The sequence below is a fragment of the Vicia villosa genome, linkage group LG2, assembly GCF_029867415.1.
Source record: "Vicia villosa cultivar HV-30 ecotype Madison, WI linkage group LG2, Vvil1.0, whole genome shotgun sequence".
Taxonomy (NCBI): Eukaryota; Viridiplantae; Streptophyta; class Magnoliopsida; order Fabales; family Fabaceae; genus Vicia; species Vicia villosa.
This window is the reverse complement of record NC_081181.1, coordinates 111,661,207-111,677,947: the sequence shown is the minus strand read 5'-3', so window position 1 is coordinate 111,677,947 and position 16,741 is coordinate 111,661,207.

The window sequence follows — 16,741 nt, the reverse complement described above, 5'->3', positions numbered from 1 at the left end:
AAAGGAAAAAAGCTGCAATAACCTAAAAAGTGGGGGAGAGATCTTTGGGTAAGAGGGTTGGTTATACGAAGGGAAGGTATTAGCACCCAACGTATCTATAGTACTCTATAGGTTTCTTTGCTTTGTTTTTCATTCCATGTTATTGAGAGGTTCTTGTGAAATTGGTGGGACCTAAGGTGTTTGTTTGATTATGCTCGCAAAGATCATCGCGATCCTCTGCATACATATCCCTTAGAGGGAATCAGAGCATCTGTAGCTCGGGGTCTACGGGTGCTAAGGTTTGAATGGTTTTTTTTGTTTTGTTTTGCTCGCCAAGGATCGACCTTGTGCCTACGTATTCTCAAAGGGATGTTGAGAAAGTCAGAGCAATCGTAGTTCCCACTTATGCTAGTGGAAGCAAAGGAAAATAGACAAATGTCGTCTAAATGCTAGATGTATCTAATCTATATCATCACATACATCTGTTTGTTTTTTGTTTGTTTAACCAGCCTTGTGGCAAAAACTTTCAATGAAGTCAGCCTTGTGACAAAAAGTTTTGATTAATCAGCCAGCCTCGTGGCAAAAGTTTCAATGAAGTCAGCCTTGTGACAAAAACTTTGATTAATCAGCCAGTACGGTGGCAAAATGGTTTGATTGATTAGCCAGCCTTGTGGCAAAAAGAAGTTTGATTGATTAGCCAGCCTTGTGGCAAAAAGTTTGATTGATTGATTGTTTGTGATGATATATAAGAGATACTCCTAGCATAGAGATGAAAAATGTCTAATCTCCTAGGGTATTTGATTTGGATATTGGGGATGCTTATAAGAAGCCCGTGGGTCCTTGTACGAAGCCCAAGAGGAGGCTATCCGAGGGTCCTTGCATTGTAAGCCCAAGAGGAGGCTATGGGAGGGACTATCGAGGGTCCTTGCATTGTAAGCCCAAGAGGAGGCTATGGGAGGGTCACTCGTTTGTACAAAGCCCAAGGGGAGGCATGGTATAGTTGGTTTGAGCTCTTAGAGCGATTTCACCGGGAAACCATACTCTATGTCCTAACCTAAACTAGGGAGATTCTTTGCACGAAGCCCAATAGGAGGCTATGGGGAACCTAGTGTTGTACTAAGTTGAACAAGTATATATAACACAATCACAAGTATGAACAAGTACGAACAAATATGAACAAGTACATGAACAAATATGAACAGTTATACATATATGACAAAGTGTGTGTATATAATGGAGTTTATGAAGGAAATATACCTGTAAGCATGATCCATTTGTATACACAGGGGCTCGGGACTCATACTCGGGGAGAAGTCCACTTGAATTTATTTAACAGCTATGTAAACAGGTATTTACAAAGGGCTTGGGACTTATACCTACATGGAGGCCCATGGTATATTTTTGGGAAGATTTAAAGAAACCTTCATTTTTGGTTTGTTATTCAAAGTTTAAAAAACGCATTGATTGAGATATGTACAAAAGAAAGTGTATGTACAAAAAAGCGTACAATGAAATACCTAATTTCATGTACTGGAATGGGTATGTACAAAAGGGGCTCGGGACTTATACCTACATGGAGGCCCATGGTATATTTTATAAAACATGGTTGATTGTTTTATTTACAGACGCGTCGTTTAAAAAACCGTTTGAAAGTTTGTTTTGAAAGAGTTTTCTGTATAAAGAAAAACTGTAAAAAAAAGGAAAAAAGGAGTGGGTCTTATACTCTCTAATATTCGAGAGGCCCCACATCATTTTGAAAATCAATTGATCAATTAAAAAGATTTAATCAAAAAGAAGTGGTTTATCATTTTGAAAAAGAATCGCGATCGCTCGTCTTAAAACGATTTGAATTTGACAAAAGTCAACTTAATTAAGTTAAAACAAGTTTTAATGCTTAATTAAGACCTAAGTGATTAGGGTTTGATCACAAAAAAATATTTACAAGTGATTAGGTTAGAAATTAAATGAAAAAACAATATTTAAAGTAATTAAAAACACTTAAAAATGTATCATTTTAAACCTAATTAAAAACATATTAAATAAATCTTTTTTTGTGATTTTTTTTGATATTCATAAAATATATGTGTTAAATAAAGAGTGTATAAAAAATGAATGAAAAATGAATTAATTTGATGTGTTAATTAATTAATTGAAGTTGTAAAAGAAAATGAAAGAAATAGTGTTAAAAAAGAGGGTTTGGTCTCACAAGGGTTTGAACCCACGACCTGGAGGTTACCAACCAAAACACTTGCCAACTGAGCTGCGCGCGCAGCTTGTAAATAACACGCTTCCATTTAATTATATTTTAAAACGAACCATTTGAATTTCTGAACAAAAAATGGCGCCAAGAACACACCCCTAACTTGATTTTGAATTTTCTGAAAACTGAGTTGTTTTGATCAATCAAAGGGTCTATCTCACTCGGTTTTTCACGAGGAACATGATGGTGCCCTCATAATTCATTTATTTTCACTCTAAGGGGGTCAATTTTGTGATGAACACGAAGAACCCTAAAACTGAAATTCAATGTGAAATCGTGTATGATCATGATATGATGCAATTGATTGAGGGTTATTATTCAGTGATGGTGCAGAAACAAGATGGTAACTCAGTTTTTCATTTATGATGCATGTATGATAGAGTTTGAAGTTCATGAGCACTTACCTCAAAAACGACCAAGCTGGAGATTGAATTTTGCAAAGGAGGTGTTCCAGTTGTTGTTTCTTGATCTGGACAGCATCAATGGACCTTATGGAACATGTTTGAATGCTTGGAACAGTTTGAATTCACTTGAGCAAGGCCATGGAACCCGATCTGCAGAAGCTTCAAGTATGGATCGAGCTTGATGATTCTGAAGTTTTTGATTGATGATGAGTGTTGGGATAGTTCATATGTGACATATATGAGGTGTTGGAAGTGTTAGTTTGGACAGAAATGATCTTGAATGGATTTTGGCATGATAAGGCTCAATTTTGGTTTATGTGGAAGTGAGGTAGTGATTCTGAGATTTGAGTGTTTTTGGGGTGTGTGAATGGATCAAACACATCACATTTGATGTTTATGAGATGTTTGGACCATCACTTTGGCCAGAAATTCAAAGGTTTGGAGGTTGGGATTTCTACCTCACTTTGAAACTTGAAACTTGCAACTTAAGAAAGAAGAGAGAAAACCTATAATTGTGAGGTTTTGGTGTGAATTTGGAAGTGATTTGAACCTCTATTTATAGGCCATGGATTCTGAATACAAGGCTCTTGCAAGTTGCTTCAAAGTTTGATGATTTGGCTTAAGGGATAGAAAGGAATCTTTTACATTAAATGCATATGGTTAAAGTTACTAAACCATGGTTAAATTCCAAGCTTCCTATCCTCTTCCATTCTGATCTTCAAATCAGAAAATATCATTCAATTATTGCTTCTATGCATCATTACTTGGTCCATTTGGCAATTTGGTTCATAACTTTGGCAAAATGACTTGAAATTTCAAGTGAAATGGTCACTAATGTCAAAATTCAAAACCATAGCTACACTCCATATTTTTTCATGCTCTTGGACATTTTGGAAAGCTCATGTTACACACTTCAAAACCCTAGTTGAAAGTTTCTTCAAGATCCTTAAGGAAGTGGGTGAAAAAGTTCCATGAACTTTGAAGAAAATGAAGTTTTAAGTGAAATTTTCATAAGATACCAACTTTGAAGCTCCATATCTCTTAAATGGTTGATCTTATGGAAAAAAATTATATGTGTCAAAGTTGTTTATTGGATCAAAATCTACAACTTTCATGTTGGAAGTTTTTTTCAGTTTGTAGGTGAAATTTTGAGTTATTCCCCTCCAAAGTTTGGAAAAAACCATGAAAAACACTTAGAAATTTTTCTAAGTATGGAAAGTCAAACTTTTGACTTTTTGATTCTTGATTGATTTTCTTGATTTTTCTTGATCAAATGACTTCTCATATCATATATTGATGATTCAAAACTTCAAAAGTCATGGTTGACCAAAATTCCCCAAAAGTCAATGGTGATCTTGCACAGTTGACTTTTTCAGACGAATCGCGTTTCTGGAGATTTCATATGAAACCGGCTATCCTCATCAAATGAATGGTATGAATGGATCACATTGAAGCATTAGAGGATATTGAGCCATGGTTTGAGTTGTGGCACCATGTCCTGATTAAAAAGTCAGTTGTTCAGTGAATTAGGTCAAAACCCTAATTGTCGACCTGATGAAATTGATGACTGTGGCTCTTGAATTGAGATACAATTTCCATTGTATGTTGTCATAGGGATTATTTGAGGATGATTGAAACCTTTGATTGACTTCCTGGGGATTTTTAGGGTTTCCCAAATGTGATCCCTGATTTCAGTCCCTGATAGTTCAAAACCTTAATCTGATGATTTGAAATTTCTCTGTTGATCAATCCTTGTGTAGGAGATGTCTTGAGTCAATGTATTAGGTCAAAATGATGTACTTGGGGTCTTGAGGTCATGTCCCAAGTCATTAGGTCAAATCCTGAGCAAAAGTCAGGAGTATGCTATCTTCAGGCAAAACCCTAATTCAGTCGATTCAGAGCCTTTGAGCTTGTTGAAGTGAATCTCCGAGGACCAAATGTTGATTGTTGATGAAGATGGTTCTTTTGAGATGAAGGGAGAACAAAACCCTAATTGATTGTTACTTGTACTGGTGAGTGATTTCCTGATCAAATCCTGCTGAGTCACAAGTAGCAAACACAAACTATGCAATTTGTTAGAGATGCAAATGATGCATATGCAATGATATGAGGTGGTATCTTAGGTCAAAAATTGGGGTATGACAGCAACCAAAACAGAAAATTACAAACCTTTGACTAACAGTCCAATATCACCTTCATGCTATGCCAACTTGCTCTTACCAAAATAAACTCTAGCTACAGATAAATCAAGAAAACCAACATCAGGTCAGAAAAGAAGCCAAGGCGTATCATCTACGGTTCAGAAAATAATCAGCTAAGCACAAAAAAATCAAAGCCTAACACTTCACTTACTGAGATGAGCTATTTCCCTCCAAACTCTAAGTCTTCTCATCATTCCACACGGCTAGGCAGTCTCGTTTTGACAACGGTTGATTCATCCAGGTTCAGATCCCATGTCGTGTGTTTAATTCTACCAAGTGACTTCATTGGAAACCTGCATATAGTGCAAAAGAGAATACATCACTACCATACATAAATTTAAAACCAGATAACCTTAACAGTTTAACAGCCCTACTCTTCAATTCCAACTCCTAACTATCTCCTAGCTACAGCCCTGCACATATCATATTGCTCCATTAAAAGACATCTTCATACAGTCCTCCATCAAACACACACGTTCGCAGTTTAAAACCAAACTCTGTAACTAACTTCTTTCAACCTCAGCCCTCCATTCTCATAACTAACCCTTCAACCAATTTGTAACTAACAACCACCTATAACTAACTTCTGCAATAGGGTAACAAACTGAATTACTAACAGAACCAACTCATAACCTCTCAATCACTCTCCTCCATAACAGAATCATAACCAACGTAACTAACTGCCAGCTCACACCAACTAACTGAGTCCTATATCAACTCAGTATAACCGACCGAGTTAACTGACTCTAACAGACTGAGTCGAGTAAATCCTCACCCTCCATTCATAACAGAACCCATCAAATCCAAAGGCTCAGGTTGCTCTTCCCATAACCGTTTCCTCCACTCCTCAACCTATATAAACAGAGCCTCACCCCAATTCTCAGACCTTCATACTCAGTCTCCACCATTTTCTTCATTCATCTCCTCCATAATCATTCTACACAATTCTCTTCATTCTTTTTCATCTTCATCTTCGTTCAACCTTCACCATCTCCTTCTCTCTCACAATTCTCTGCAACCTCTCTTTCTTCTCCTTCAATCTTTCTCCATAACCTTCACTCTCTGAACATCCATCATCAGGCGGCCACACCTTCTTCACCACCAACCTTCAACTTCATCTTTCATCCTCATACCACACGAACAACAACTCTCAACATCCCTCAGTCCTCATACCACACAGAAGAACACAGCAAGACGAAAACAGAGAAGAAGAAGAGAAAACTCGAAAATCAGAATAGAAGAAAAAGAATTCTCAGAATGAAAACAAAAAAGGAGAATTAGAAAAGAACTCACCGTAACCGTCTCTCGGGGCTCCAATAATCAACATCGAAATTTCATCTTCTGGTACATTCCTTCCGCTATATCCATCAGCACCGCATCACTGTTCTCACCAATCTTGCTTCAATCCGTAACGCCTTCATCGGTCTCAAAGTTCTGCAGAGAACTCCTTCACGCAATCGTCATCGCTTCAATCAATTTCTGTATCTTCATCACCTTCAACTGCAACAATGACCTAATCTACAACAAACCAATAACCACGCATCGCATCAGAAAATTCAAGAAGAAGAGACCGAGATAGCACTGAGTCGGGAGAAACTGAGTTTGACTCGAGGCGGAGAGGAAACGGAGAGTGGAAGAAGATTCGATTTGAGATTGAGTCGGAAATACGAAGGCGAGATAGAAAGATGAGAAGAGACGGCGTGAGGCTGACTATCGGAGGCCGGAGAACGATCGGAGAGGGAGATTCGGCCGTCACTTTCGTTCACGCGTGAAAGAAGAAGAGAGAAGGCGAGAGGTCACAATTCCTAACCCTAAATTCCTCTTTCATTTGTTTTTTAATTAACATTAGTATTAATCAGGTTTAATTAGGGATAATTGCATTTAGTTAGGATTAATAGATGTATTAGGTTTAATTAGTATTAGTTGAAATGCAAAGTATTAATTCTGAAAATAAATTGGATCAAACAAGCTCGGGCCTTCACGAATTCACTCCACACCCCCCACCTAAGCCCATGCACTCTGATTTTCTTTTTTTTGTTTGCTACAAAATTCTGTTGGGCCTGACTCCTATAGGCCCTGCGCCCGGATTACTGTTGCACCACCATTCCCAGCTAACACCCCCTCTGGGCCCATATTTTCTTTATTAGAATTTAGGTTTTTCAACATAGTTTTTTTCTTATTTTTTCTTATTGATAAAAAACAATAAAATCAATAAAATTTGTTAGACTTTTAGGTCACTTTTTAGGAATTAATCTTGGTCCCTTTAATTGACATTTTTCGTATTAAAAAAAAACTCATAAAAATAAGTAGATTTTAGGTTGATTTTGACATTGAATTCCTTCATAAAAAATCAATAAAAAATAGTAGTATTTTTAGGTTAATTCTTGCACTAATATTTGGATTGCTTTTGTATCATTTACATGTTAATTTTGTATAATTGTTGTGATTTTGTTGCTTAGCTTTTGGCCATATTTTGGCCTACCTTGATAATACCATTAGTTTGTTAACATTAGATTTAGACTAGAGTAACAACATAGATTTAGAAATTAGGGATAGTTCCCACTTTTCATTCTTTTTCTTTTACAACCATAAAACATCTAAAAATATTCAAATAAACTCCCATTAAAAAACACCAAGAAAACACTTAAAAACACTAATAATCAAAGTGAAAATTCTTAAAAAGGGAATGGAAGCTTGAACGTCCCTTGCTTAAGGGAATGTTCGAGTGCTTGGATCTCCCTTGCTTAAGGGTCCCATTCAGGCGTAAGTTCCCAACTTCTAAAAAATACAAACCAAAGAGTAACTCGAGTTTCCCTTGCTTAAGGGATTTCCTCGAAACACTCAAAGTCTCTCTCATCTCTCCTTTCTTAAGGGCACCGTTATTTCCGCTCCATTGCATCCTAGGTCGATCCCTTATGCAAGAGTGCGAACGTTAACTCCGCCCAACTAAAAAACACAAACATAAACAGAAAATCTTGAGCCGAACTACGGCGCTCTGATTCCTGAAAAGGATACGTAGGCATCAAGTCGCGGGGCTTGAACGAGCACACTTGTAAATATTTCCTTCTTTTCCCCGTATTTCTTTTGCATTCATTCGCATGTAGACATAGACATAGTACACACCCTTTAGATAGAAACAAACATAGGTGGATACCATCGAGTACGATGGGCGCGAGGGGTGCTAATACCTTCCCCTTGCGTAACCGACTCCCGTACCCTGTTCTCTGGTCGAAAGACCTCGTTCTTATTCTGAGTTAGGTTATCTGATATTCCTTTCCCTTATGGGATAAATATATTGGTGGCGACTCTGTTCATTTTCGCGAGCGTGCGACACCGAGCTTGGCCACAAACTCTTGGAACTTTCTGTCAGTGAATTGGGTGCCATTGTCGGTGACTATAGCCTGTGGTACCCCGAATCGAGCGAGTATGTTTCGTTTGTAGAAGCGGAGCACATTTTGAGACGTGATCTTGGCGAGCGCTTCGGCTTCTATCCATTTCGTGAAGTAATCCACAACGAACACTAGGTATTTATTCTGATACGAGCCAACCGGGAAAGGTCCGAGGAGGTCCATTCCCCAGGTGGAGAAGGGCCAAGGCGAGGAGAGCGATTTAAGTTCGTTCGGGGGAGCCAAGTGCATGTCGGCGTGACGCTGACACTTGTCGCATTTACGGACATGTTCCTTGGCGTCTTGCTGCATGGTCGGCCAATAGTACCCGGCTCTAAGAGCTTTCCTCGCTAGTGACCGGCCGCCGAGATGTTGGCCGTTGATCCCTTCGTGAAGTTCTTGGAGTATCTCAAGTGCTTGCGAGGCGTCGACGCATTTAAGGAGAGGAATGGAGAAGCCTCGTCGGTATAGTTTGTTTTCGATGATAGTGTACGAGCAGGCTCGCCTTTTAATAGCTGAGGCTTCCTTCGCGTCAGCGGGAAGCTCGTCTTTCGTGAGGAAGTTATATACCGGGGTCATCCAGCAATGGTCGTCCCCGATAGCGTGTACTTGTAGAGCTTGCGCGTTATTGCTTATGCTCGGCCTGGGCAGGATTTCCTGGATTACCGACTTGTTTCCTCCTTTCTTTCTTGTGCTCGCAAGTTTGGACAGTATGTTGGCTCGTGAGTTATGCTCCCGGGGTATATGTGCGACGTCTGCCTTTGAGAATCTTTTCATTTTTTCTTTGACGAGCGTGAGATACTCGGCTAGTGTGTCGTTTTTGGCTTGGTAATCGCCGCTGACTTGGGATGCGACGAGCTGGGAGTCGGTGTAAATCATGACCTCCCGAGCACCCACGTCTTCGGCGAGACGCAGGCCTGCTAGGAGAGCCTCGTATTCGGCCTGGTTGTTCGACGTGGTGAAAGACAAGACCAGGGATACTTCGATGATGAGCCCCTCGTCGTTTTCTAGGATAATGCCAGCTCCGCTTCCCGAATTGCTCGATGCGCCATCTACATAGATGGTCCATTTATTTTCGGTGGGAGTCGGGCAGTTGGAAATTGAGGTCATCTCGGCCACGAAATCGGCGAGCGCCTGAGCTTTCAGTGCTTTTCTACCCTCGTACTGTATGTCGAACTCGGATAGCTCGAGTGACCATCTTAGCATTCTCCCGGCCATGTCTGGTCGGCTGAGAAGTTGTTTGATGGGTTGGTCTGTCCGAACGACAATGGTGTGGGCAAGGAAGTAGTACCTCAGCCTCCTGGCAGCTGTTATTAGGGCCAGTGCGACTTTCTCTATCTGTTGATATCGCACCTCGGGCCCTTGTAGGGCTTTGCTTGTGAAGTATACTGGCTTCTGTCCGTCTTCCGCTTCTCGGATTAAGACCGCGCTGGCTGCCTCGTTTGAGACAGCCAGGTAGAGATATAGAATTTCGTTGCTATCTGGTCGGGAGAGGAAGGGCGGTTCGGAGAGCACTTGTTTGAGATGGGATAGTGCTCGCTCGCACTCCTCGGACCATTCAAAGGTCGCTTCTTTCCGGAGCAACTTGAAAAATGGGAGGGCATGCTGGGCGGATTTTGCGACGAAGCGGGATAGTGCCGTGAGCATTCCATTTAATACTTAGATATATTTTTTATTGTTAGGGGTAGGAAGTTCTGAGAATGCTCGGCATTTATCGGGGTTGGCTTCTATTCCTCGCTCGGTTAGGTAGAAACCGAGGAACTTGCCCGCCCGTACTCCGAAGGTGCACTTCTCTGGGTTAAAACGCATCTTGCAGGATCTGGCCTGCTCGAACACCCGTTCAAGATGTGCTGTGTGATCGGAGTCTTCCCGAGATTTGGCGATCATGTCGTCCATATATACCTCGAGGGTGTCGCCGATCTCTCCTCGGAAAACCTTGTTCATCATCCGCCGGTATGTGGCTCCGGCGTTCTTGAGTCCGAAGGGCATTACGTTGTAGTAATAGTTACCCGACTCGGTCATGAATGTCGTGCACTGCTTGTCGCACCTCGCCATGGGGATTTGATTGTAACCTGAATAAGCATCCATAAACGATAACAGTTTATAGCCGGCCGAGTTGTCGACCAGCCTATCAATATTAGGCAATGGATAAGCATCTTTGGGACATGCCCGGTTAACATCGGTATAATCAACACACATTCTCCATTTTCCATTAGATTTTTTGACAAGTACAACGTTTGAGAGCCAAGTTGAATACTTGGCCTCGAAAATAAAATTTGCCTCTAAGAGGTCTTTTACAGCTTTCTCGGCAGCCTCCGCTTTCTCGGGAGACTGTCGGCGCCTACGTTGAACTACTGCCTTCACGGCTGGGTCAATGGAGAGGTGGTGACAGGCGACCTCAGGGTCGAGTCCGGGCATTTCCGGTGCGCTCCAGGCGAACAAGTCGGCGTTGGCTTGGAGACATGCTACGAGTTGCTTCCTCGGTAGATCTGGGATGTCCTTGCCGATTTTTACCGCTTTGTCGGGGTTGTCGCCCAGCGGGATGAGGTCGAAGTCCCCGTCTGGGACGGGCCGGACGGGATGAGTCACCTTTGGGCTTGTCTCTTCGCCATTTTTCAGCTCTTCGTCTGTGAATCGAGCATCCAGGTCCACTGAGCTGACGTTTGTTGGCGGGTGTTGATCTTCCGGATGATGTTTGTCTTCTGCCCTCGGCTTCTTGTTGGATTCTGATGGAGGGGCGATCAGTTGCAACCCCTTTACGGAGGCGTCGAAGATTCTTCTAGCGGCTTCGATGTCTGCGTTGATAGTGGCCACTCGTCCCCGCTTTGTGTAGAATTTCATCTTCAGGTGCACGGTCGAAGGGACGGCAGTGAGCTCGGCCAGAGTAGGGCGTCCGATGATGCAGTTGTAGAGAGTCTTGCAGTCAATAACCAAGAATCTCGTCTTGACCTGCCTGGATGCTTCCCCTTCCCCGAAGGTGACGATCAGTTCGACGTAACCCCACGGTTTGGTGGTAGCCCCGTTGAAGCCTTGGAGATTAGAACCTACATAAGGAGTGAGGTGTGAGTCGTCTAGCTGAAGTGTCCGGAAGAGGTGAGAATACATGATGTCGACCGAGCTGCCTTCGTCGACCAGGACTCGACGGACGTCGAAGTTAGCCATTCTGGCTCGGACGAGCAGGGGGATCGTGGCGTTCGGAGCTCCACCGGGCAGCTCTTCCAAGTAGAATGTGATCGGATATGATTTTCCTTTGAACTTCCGCAGAGTAGGGGCGAGATCCGAATTGGCGCTGATCAGCTCATCGAATTTTCTTTTTACCGAGCTGATGGTGAGAGAGCCGGGGTCACCCCCGTTGGAGATGACCATTGCGGCCGGGAAGTGTTCCCAGGTGCTGTAGGCAGTCGTCACGCCGACCGAAGGGATGAAGTCTTCCGGTCGAGTTATGGACAGCGCGACTTGAAGCGGTCGGCTGTCTGGTGAATTGCCCTCGTCAGAGTTCCGAGGGGCTTCTCTTCGGGGAGGTTCTCCCTTCCTTGTGTACTTCGACAAGCGGCCCTCTTTAATCAGGGTCTCGATGGCATCTTTGAGATGTATGCATTCGTCGGTCAGATGCCCGTGACTCTTGTGGTACTTGCAGTATTTGGATTTGTGAGTCCCCGGTCTGGTGGGATTCGGCTTTGGGGTCCTGATGCTGGAGTTCTTGAACTCGGTGTTTTGGCAGTCGGCCAGGATTTTTTCGCGCGAGACGTTCAAGGGAGTGTATTCGTTGAACCGACCTGCCGGTCCTCGGCGCTCTTTGGCGTCACGGGACCTATCGTCTCTCCTCTTATCATGTCCTCGACGCGAGCCTGAGTCGTCGAGGTTTGAGCTGCGAGCAGCATCGTTGCCCCTCGAAGCTTTGATCGCGGCTGCCTCGCCTTCCTCGAAATCGATGAATGCTTTTGCTTTGCGGAGGAGGGCGTTCATAGTGTGCACCTTCTCGATTTTAATGGCCTTTTTGAAGTCACTGCCGGGGAGAAGTCCTCGTTCTAAGAGGTATCTCTTCATGTAGTCGGCCGTCTGTACTTGGATGGATTCCTTGTTGAACCTGTCGAGGTAATCCCAAAGGGGTTCGTTGGGTCCTTGTATTACGGCCTCGAGATTGGCTTCCGATTTTGGTTGCCGACGGGAGGCTGTGAAGTGGCTCAAGAAGAGTTCCTTAAGCTCGGTCCAGGAGTGGATGGAGTTGGGACGGAGGTTTCTGTACCAAGTCATTGCTCCTTTTCTGAGGGTGATCGGGAAGATGCGGCATTTGATAGAGCCCTTGACGACGTGATAGTCCATGATAGCTTCGATGCTCCGAATATGGTCGTCGGGGTCAGTGGTTCCGTCGTATTGGTCCAACACCGGTGGTTTCTCCATCCCCTGGGGGAGGCGGGCTCTCCGGATATTTTCGGACAGAGGGCTGCGGAAGTCCTCTTCGTCACTTGGTCCCGGGGAGGTTGAGTGTCTGCTTCGCCGAGGCTTTCTCTGGATATTGTCTAGGCTAGCGCGGTTGTCCCGGGGAGGGGGACGTTCGCGGGGTTTCAGCACAGCTTTGGAAGGGCCTCGGTGATCCCATTCAGGGGAGAGGCTTCTTTCTTCAGCGGCTTTCGGTCTCTGACTTCTCCTGCTCTTTCGAGGTGGAGAGCGAGAGTATGATCTCCGGCGATGGTATCTCCTAGGTGGAGAGCATGAAGAAGATGGGGAACGCCGACGGTGTCTCCTCGGTGGTGAGCATGAGGAGGAATAGGAATGCGACCGATGGCGCCTCCGCGGAGGGGAGCGGTGCCGTCGCTTCCTCTCCAGCTCGTGGATACGGTCGTCCTGGATTCGGAGGAGGCTGTTTGTCTTCTGCAGTTCTTTGAGCAGGAGGACAGTGGTGGGGTCGGCATCCTCGGGGATGTTGATTTGCTCTTCCTCTTCTTCGTGACGGACTCTTCGCCTGTCGGAGGTGTGGGTGAACGAGGAGGCAGCATGCCCGTCCCTGGCATCAGTCTCATTCTCGTTTTGAGGATGTTCTGGCCCATTGTGGGTTCGGGCCTGCTCGTCTTCTCCGTTCTGAAAGTGTCCCTCGGGAGGAACTTGTTCGACGTTCTGAACCTGTTGGAGGCCCTGCAGCTGTTGGATGCTCTGGATCTGCTGCCTCCTAGGTTGCGAGGTCTCAAGCCCGGGCCTTCTCTGCCCGGCAGAAGTATGCCAACTTCCTTCCTGCCTACGGCGATTCGCCCCCTCGCGGGTGGACTCCTCGATTAGCTGTTGCAGGAGGAAGGGATCAGCGCTTGGGATGTTGTTGTTGTCAGCCATGACGATCGTGAAAGGATTAGCTTTGATCTTTGTTTGTTAAAGATGGGGAAGCAAGTTTCCCACAGACGGCGCCATTGATCGTACCTGATCAGAAGAATCGTCGCTGGCTGCTTGGACTGGATCTTCTAGGAAGGAGGAGGGGGGTGTACCTGCAAGGTACTCCGATGCCAAAGTGATTAGACGAGCAAAGGAGTGCAAGTACGAGCTAAAGGTTAGAAAGAAGTGAATACCTGACCCTCTAGTGAAAGAGGGTATTTATAGCCCCCAACGCTGGGCCATGATCTCGCTACTGGGTTGGACCTCCAAGCCCAACTAGGAGACTGCCAGGTTTCCTGAGCGGAAATATCGGAGGTGCGTGAGTGCCCTCTGTCCTGGTTAACCGCTCCGAAGTTCCAGGGAGACGCGGTCTTTTAGGAGCCACGTTGGCTCCGTATTATTCGGAGGGTTGGATATGAAGGAGCCCTGCGAGGAGAAGGGTCCCCGGCGATGAAGGTGCTCGCGGGGAGCGTATGTGCCGGGCGCAAGCCAGCTCGCGGGGAGCGTGATGCCGAGGGTTGACTGGCTCGGGGTCCAGTCCGACCAGGAGCTCCTTGGTCCGCGAAGATGGTCTTGCCGAGCACATCTAAGATGGGTGCTTTTAGGCCCAGAGGTGAGCCACCGAGGAGCTTGGGCCTATGAGGTCTATTGGGCCGAAACTGAGTGGGGCCTGCCCTTGGCCCAGTCCAGAACAGAATCCAAACACAATTATCACAAATTCGCATAAAAACATAGCATTCACAAACATAATGTATGTGATTCGACGACAACAAATATGCAACTCATACATGTGGTAACAATCTATATTATCCTTACGGTCCAGCCGTGTCCATCTCTCAGACAGATAATCTGCAAAAGCTCGTACTCTAAGCTTTCAAGCCCCCTCTCCGAGCTTGGAACAAGCCACTAGTCAACACGAGAACTAACGGACATTACCTCTTGACACAAATGATGCATGTGCAACTCAACAACAACATATGCAAATTAAGATCATCTCTTAATCTTAATCATACAAGCATACCACAATAATCCATCTCATATGAATTATCCACCAAAAGTTGCACAACATGCATCAAGTAATCATCCACAACAAGGTACATTCAAATAGCATATATTCAACCACACACATCATGAATCATATACCACATATCATACCAACACATGTATTCACATTTCATCAAGGCATAACACATATATACATAAATACATGTTACGTTACAACTACATCATAATTACGTCATCAAATTTCAACCATTCTAGTTATATCATAAATATAATTTCATTAGCTTCCTAATGCTTCGAACGACACATAAAACAGAGATACGAATCAAAAGTTATGCCCTTTAAAAAATTTGCAAAACTGGGTACATTCGCCCCGGTGGAAGCTCTCACTCGCCTGGCGAACAACCTCCAGAAACATGACCATTTTGACCTCGCCCTACGACTACAAAGGCTCGCCCGACGAATCACACCAGAAACAGAAAAATATTGTGCATTTTTCAGCACTTCCAACACAACCAAAATACGATTTTCATACATTATAGGTCCAAAATACTCCAATCAAACACCAGATTTTACTACACAATAACAACCTAATGTATTTCTAGTTATGGGTACCAACCTAACTGTCATACCCCAATTTTTTACCTAAGATACCATCTCATATCATATCATATGCATCATTGCATCTATAACAAAAATAGCTTATGTTTGCTTCTCATGATAAGCAGGGTTTTGAAAAAGAGCTATTCATCAGTAAAAGTTGTGACAAATTAGGGTTTGGATTATCTTCCATCTAATGATACATCTTCATCAACAACCAGCATTTGATTCTCAACTTCATCCATTTTATCAAACTTAAGACCTTGTGTTAACCAAAATAGGGTTTTGACTGGAAAGTGGTGCATCATTGACTTTTCGCTCAATACTTGATTTGATAGTGTAGCAATCTGCCCTAAAAATTAATGTTTAGAGTCGCCACCTATTCTACCAAGGTGAATAGGAAACCTACGCAGTTAAGAGATCAGGGTAAGATACTATATTCAGGTCGAGGGAAGGTGTTAGGCACCCTCAACCCTCTCCTAAAGGCTAACATTCAAAGATAAAGATTTATGGCTAGGTTTATAAAGAAAGGTGACAGAGAGTAATTAAAAGTTAAAGGCTAATTATTTGAACATGATTAGAGTTTGGAAGAGGGGGACTCGCCTTGTTGCCAAGTGCCTACGTATCTCCTTAGGGAGAATCAGAGTCAACGTAGTTCGGGGAAGGGTTGTACGCCTTTAAGATTTGAAATTGGATTGAACGTGAGTTTAAAGGCTTTTTGAGTGGCCTATCGTAGTTTTGAATGAGGATGAAAATCCGTAGTTTGATTTGAAGTGTTTTGAATGTTTTAGATTTGGGCGTACAACCCTGGTTTTAATTTGTTACCGTTAGTTGCAATAATCAATAGGTTTGATTACCATGGCTAACGGATTAAAGGGAGGATTGCTAACCACTATAATCGATAGATTCGATTATCACGAATAGCAAATATGCGTATTTTAATTATCGTTACTCCTCATAATCGATAGATTCGATTACAAATAATAACGAATTTGATAAAGGGAAAATGCTAATCATCATAACCAATAAGATGGTTACAACCTTTTAGCAAAATAAAAATGCATTTTGATTATAATTGATTAAATTTATTAGATTATTAACCATCGCGACCGATTGTTTCAGTCGAAACGAATAATAAATTGAACCTAATATCTTGGCTTAGTGGCCAATGGGGTTGGGCAAACCCTAATATCTTATATCACCGTTCTAAGGTTTTTGTGATAATAATTAACAGTTAAAATTTGATAAAAATAATTAAATCGAATAATCGGGAAGATAATCAAGAAAATTCTAAATAATTATATTTTTTATCCTAATTTATATTACTATTAATTTAATTTCAAACCAAGTTATATACATACAAAAATATTGAATTTAATTATATGATCATACACATAACATGATAAAAATAAAAGAATAATAAAACCTGGGCATGTTATCCCGTGCGGTTGCTTATGGATGGTGCGTGGTACTCCTACGCTTCCAGCAACGTTAGATCAAACAGGCAGGCAATCTGATGGTTGGCAGATGAGGTACATCGTAAGGGCT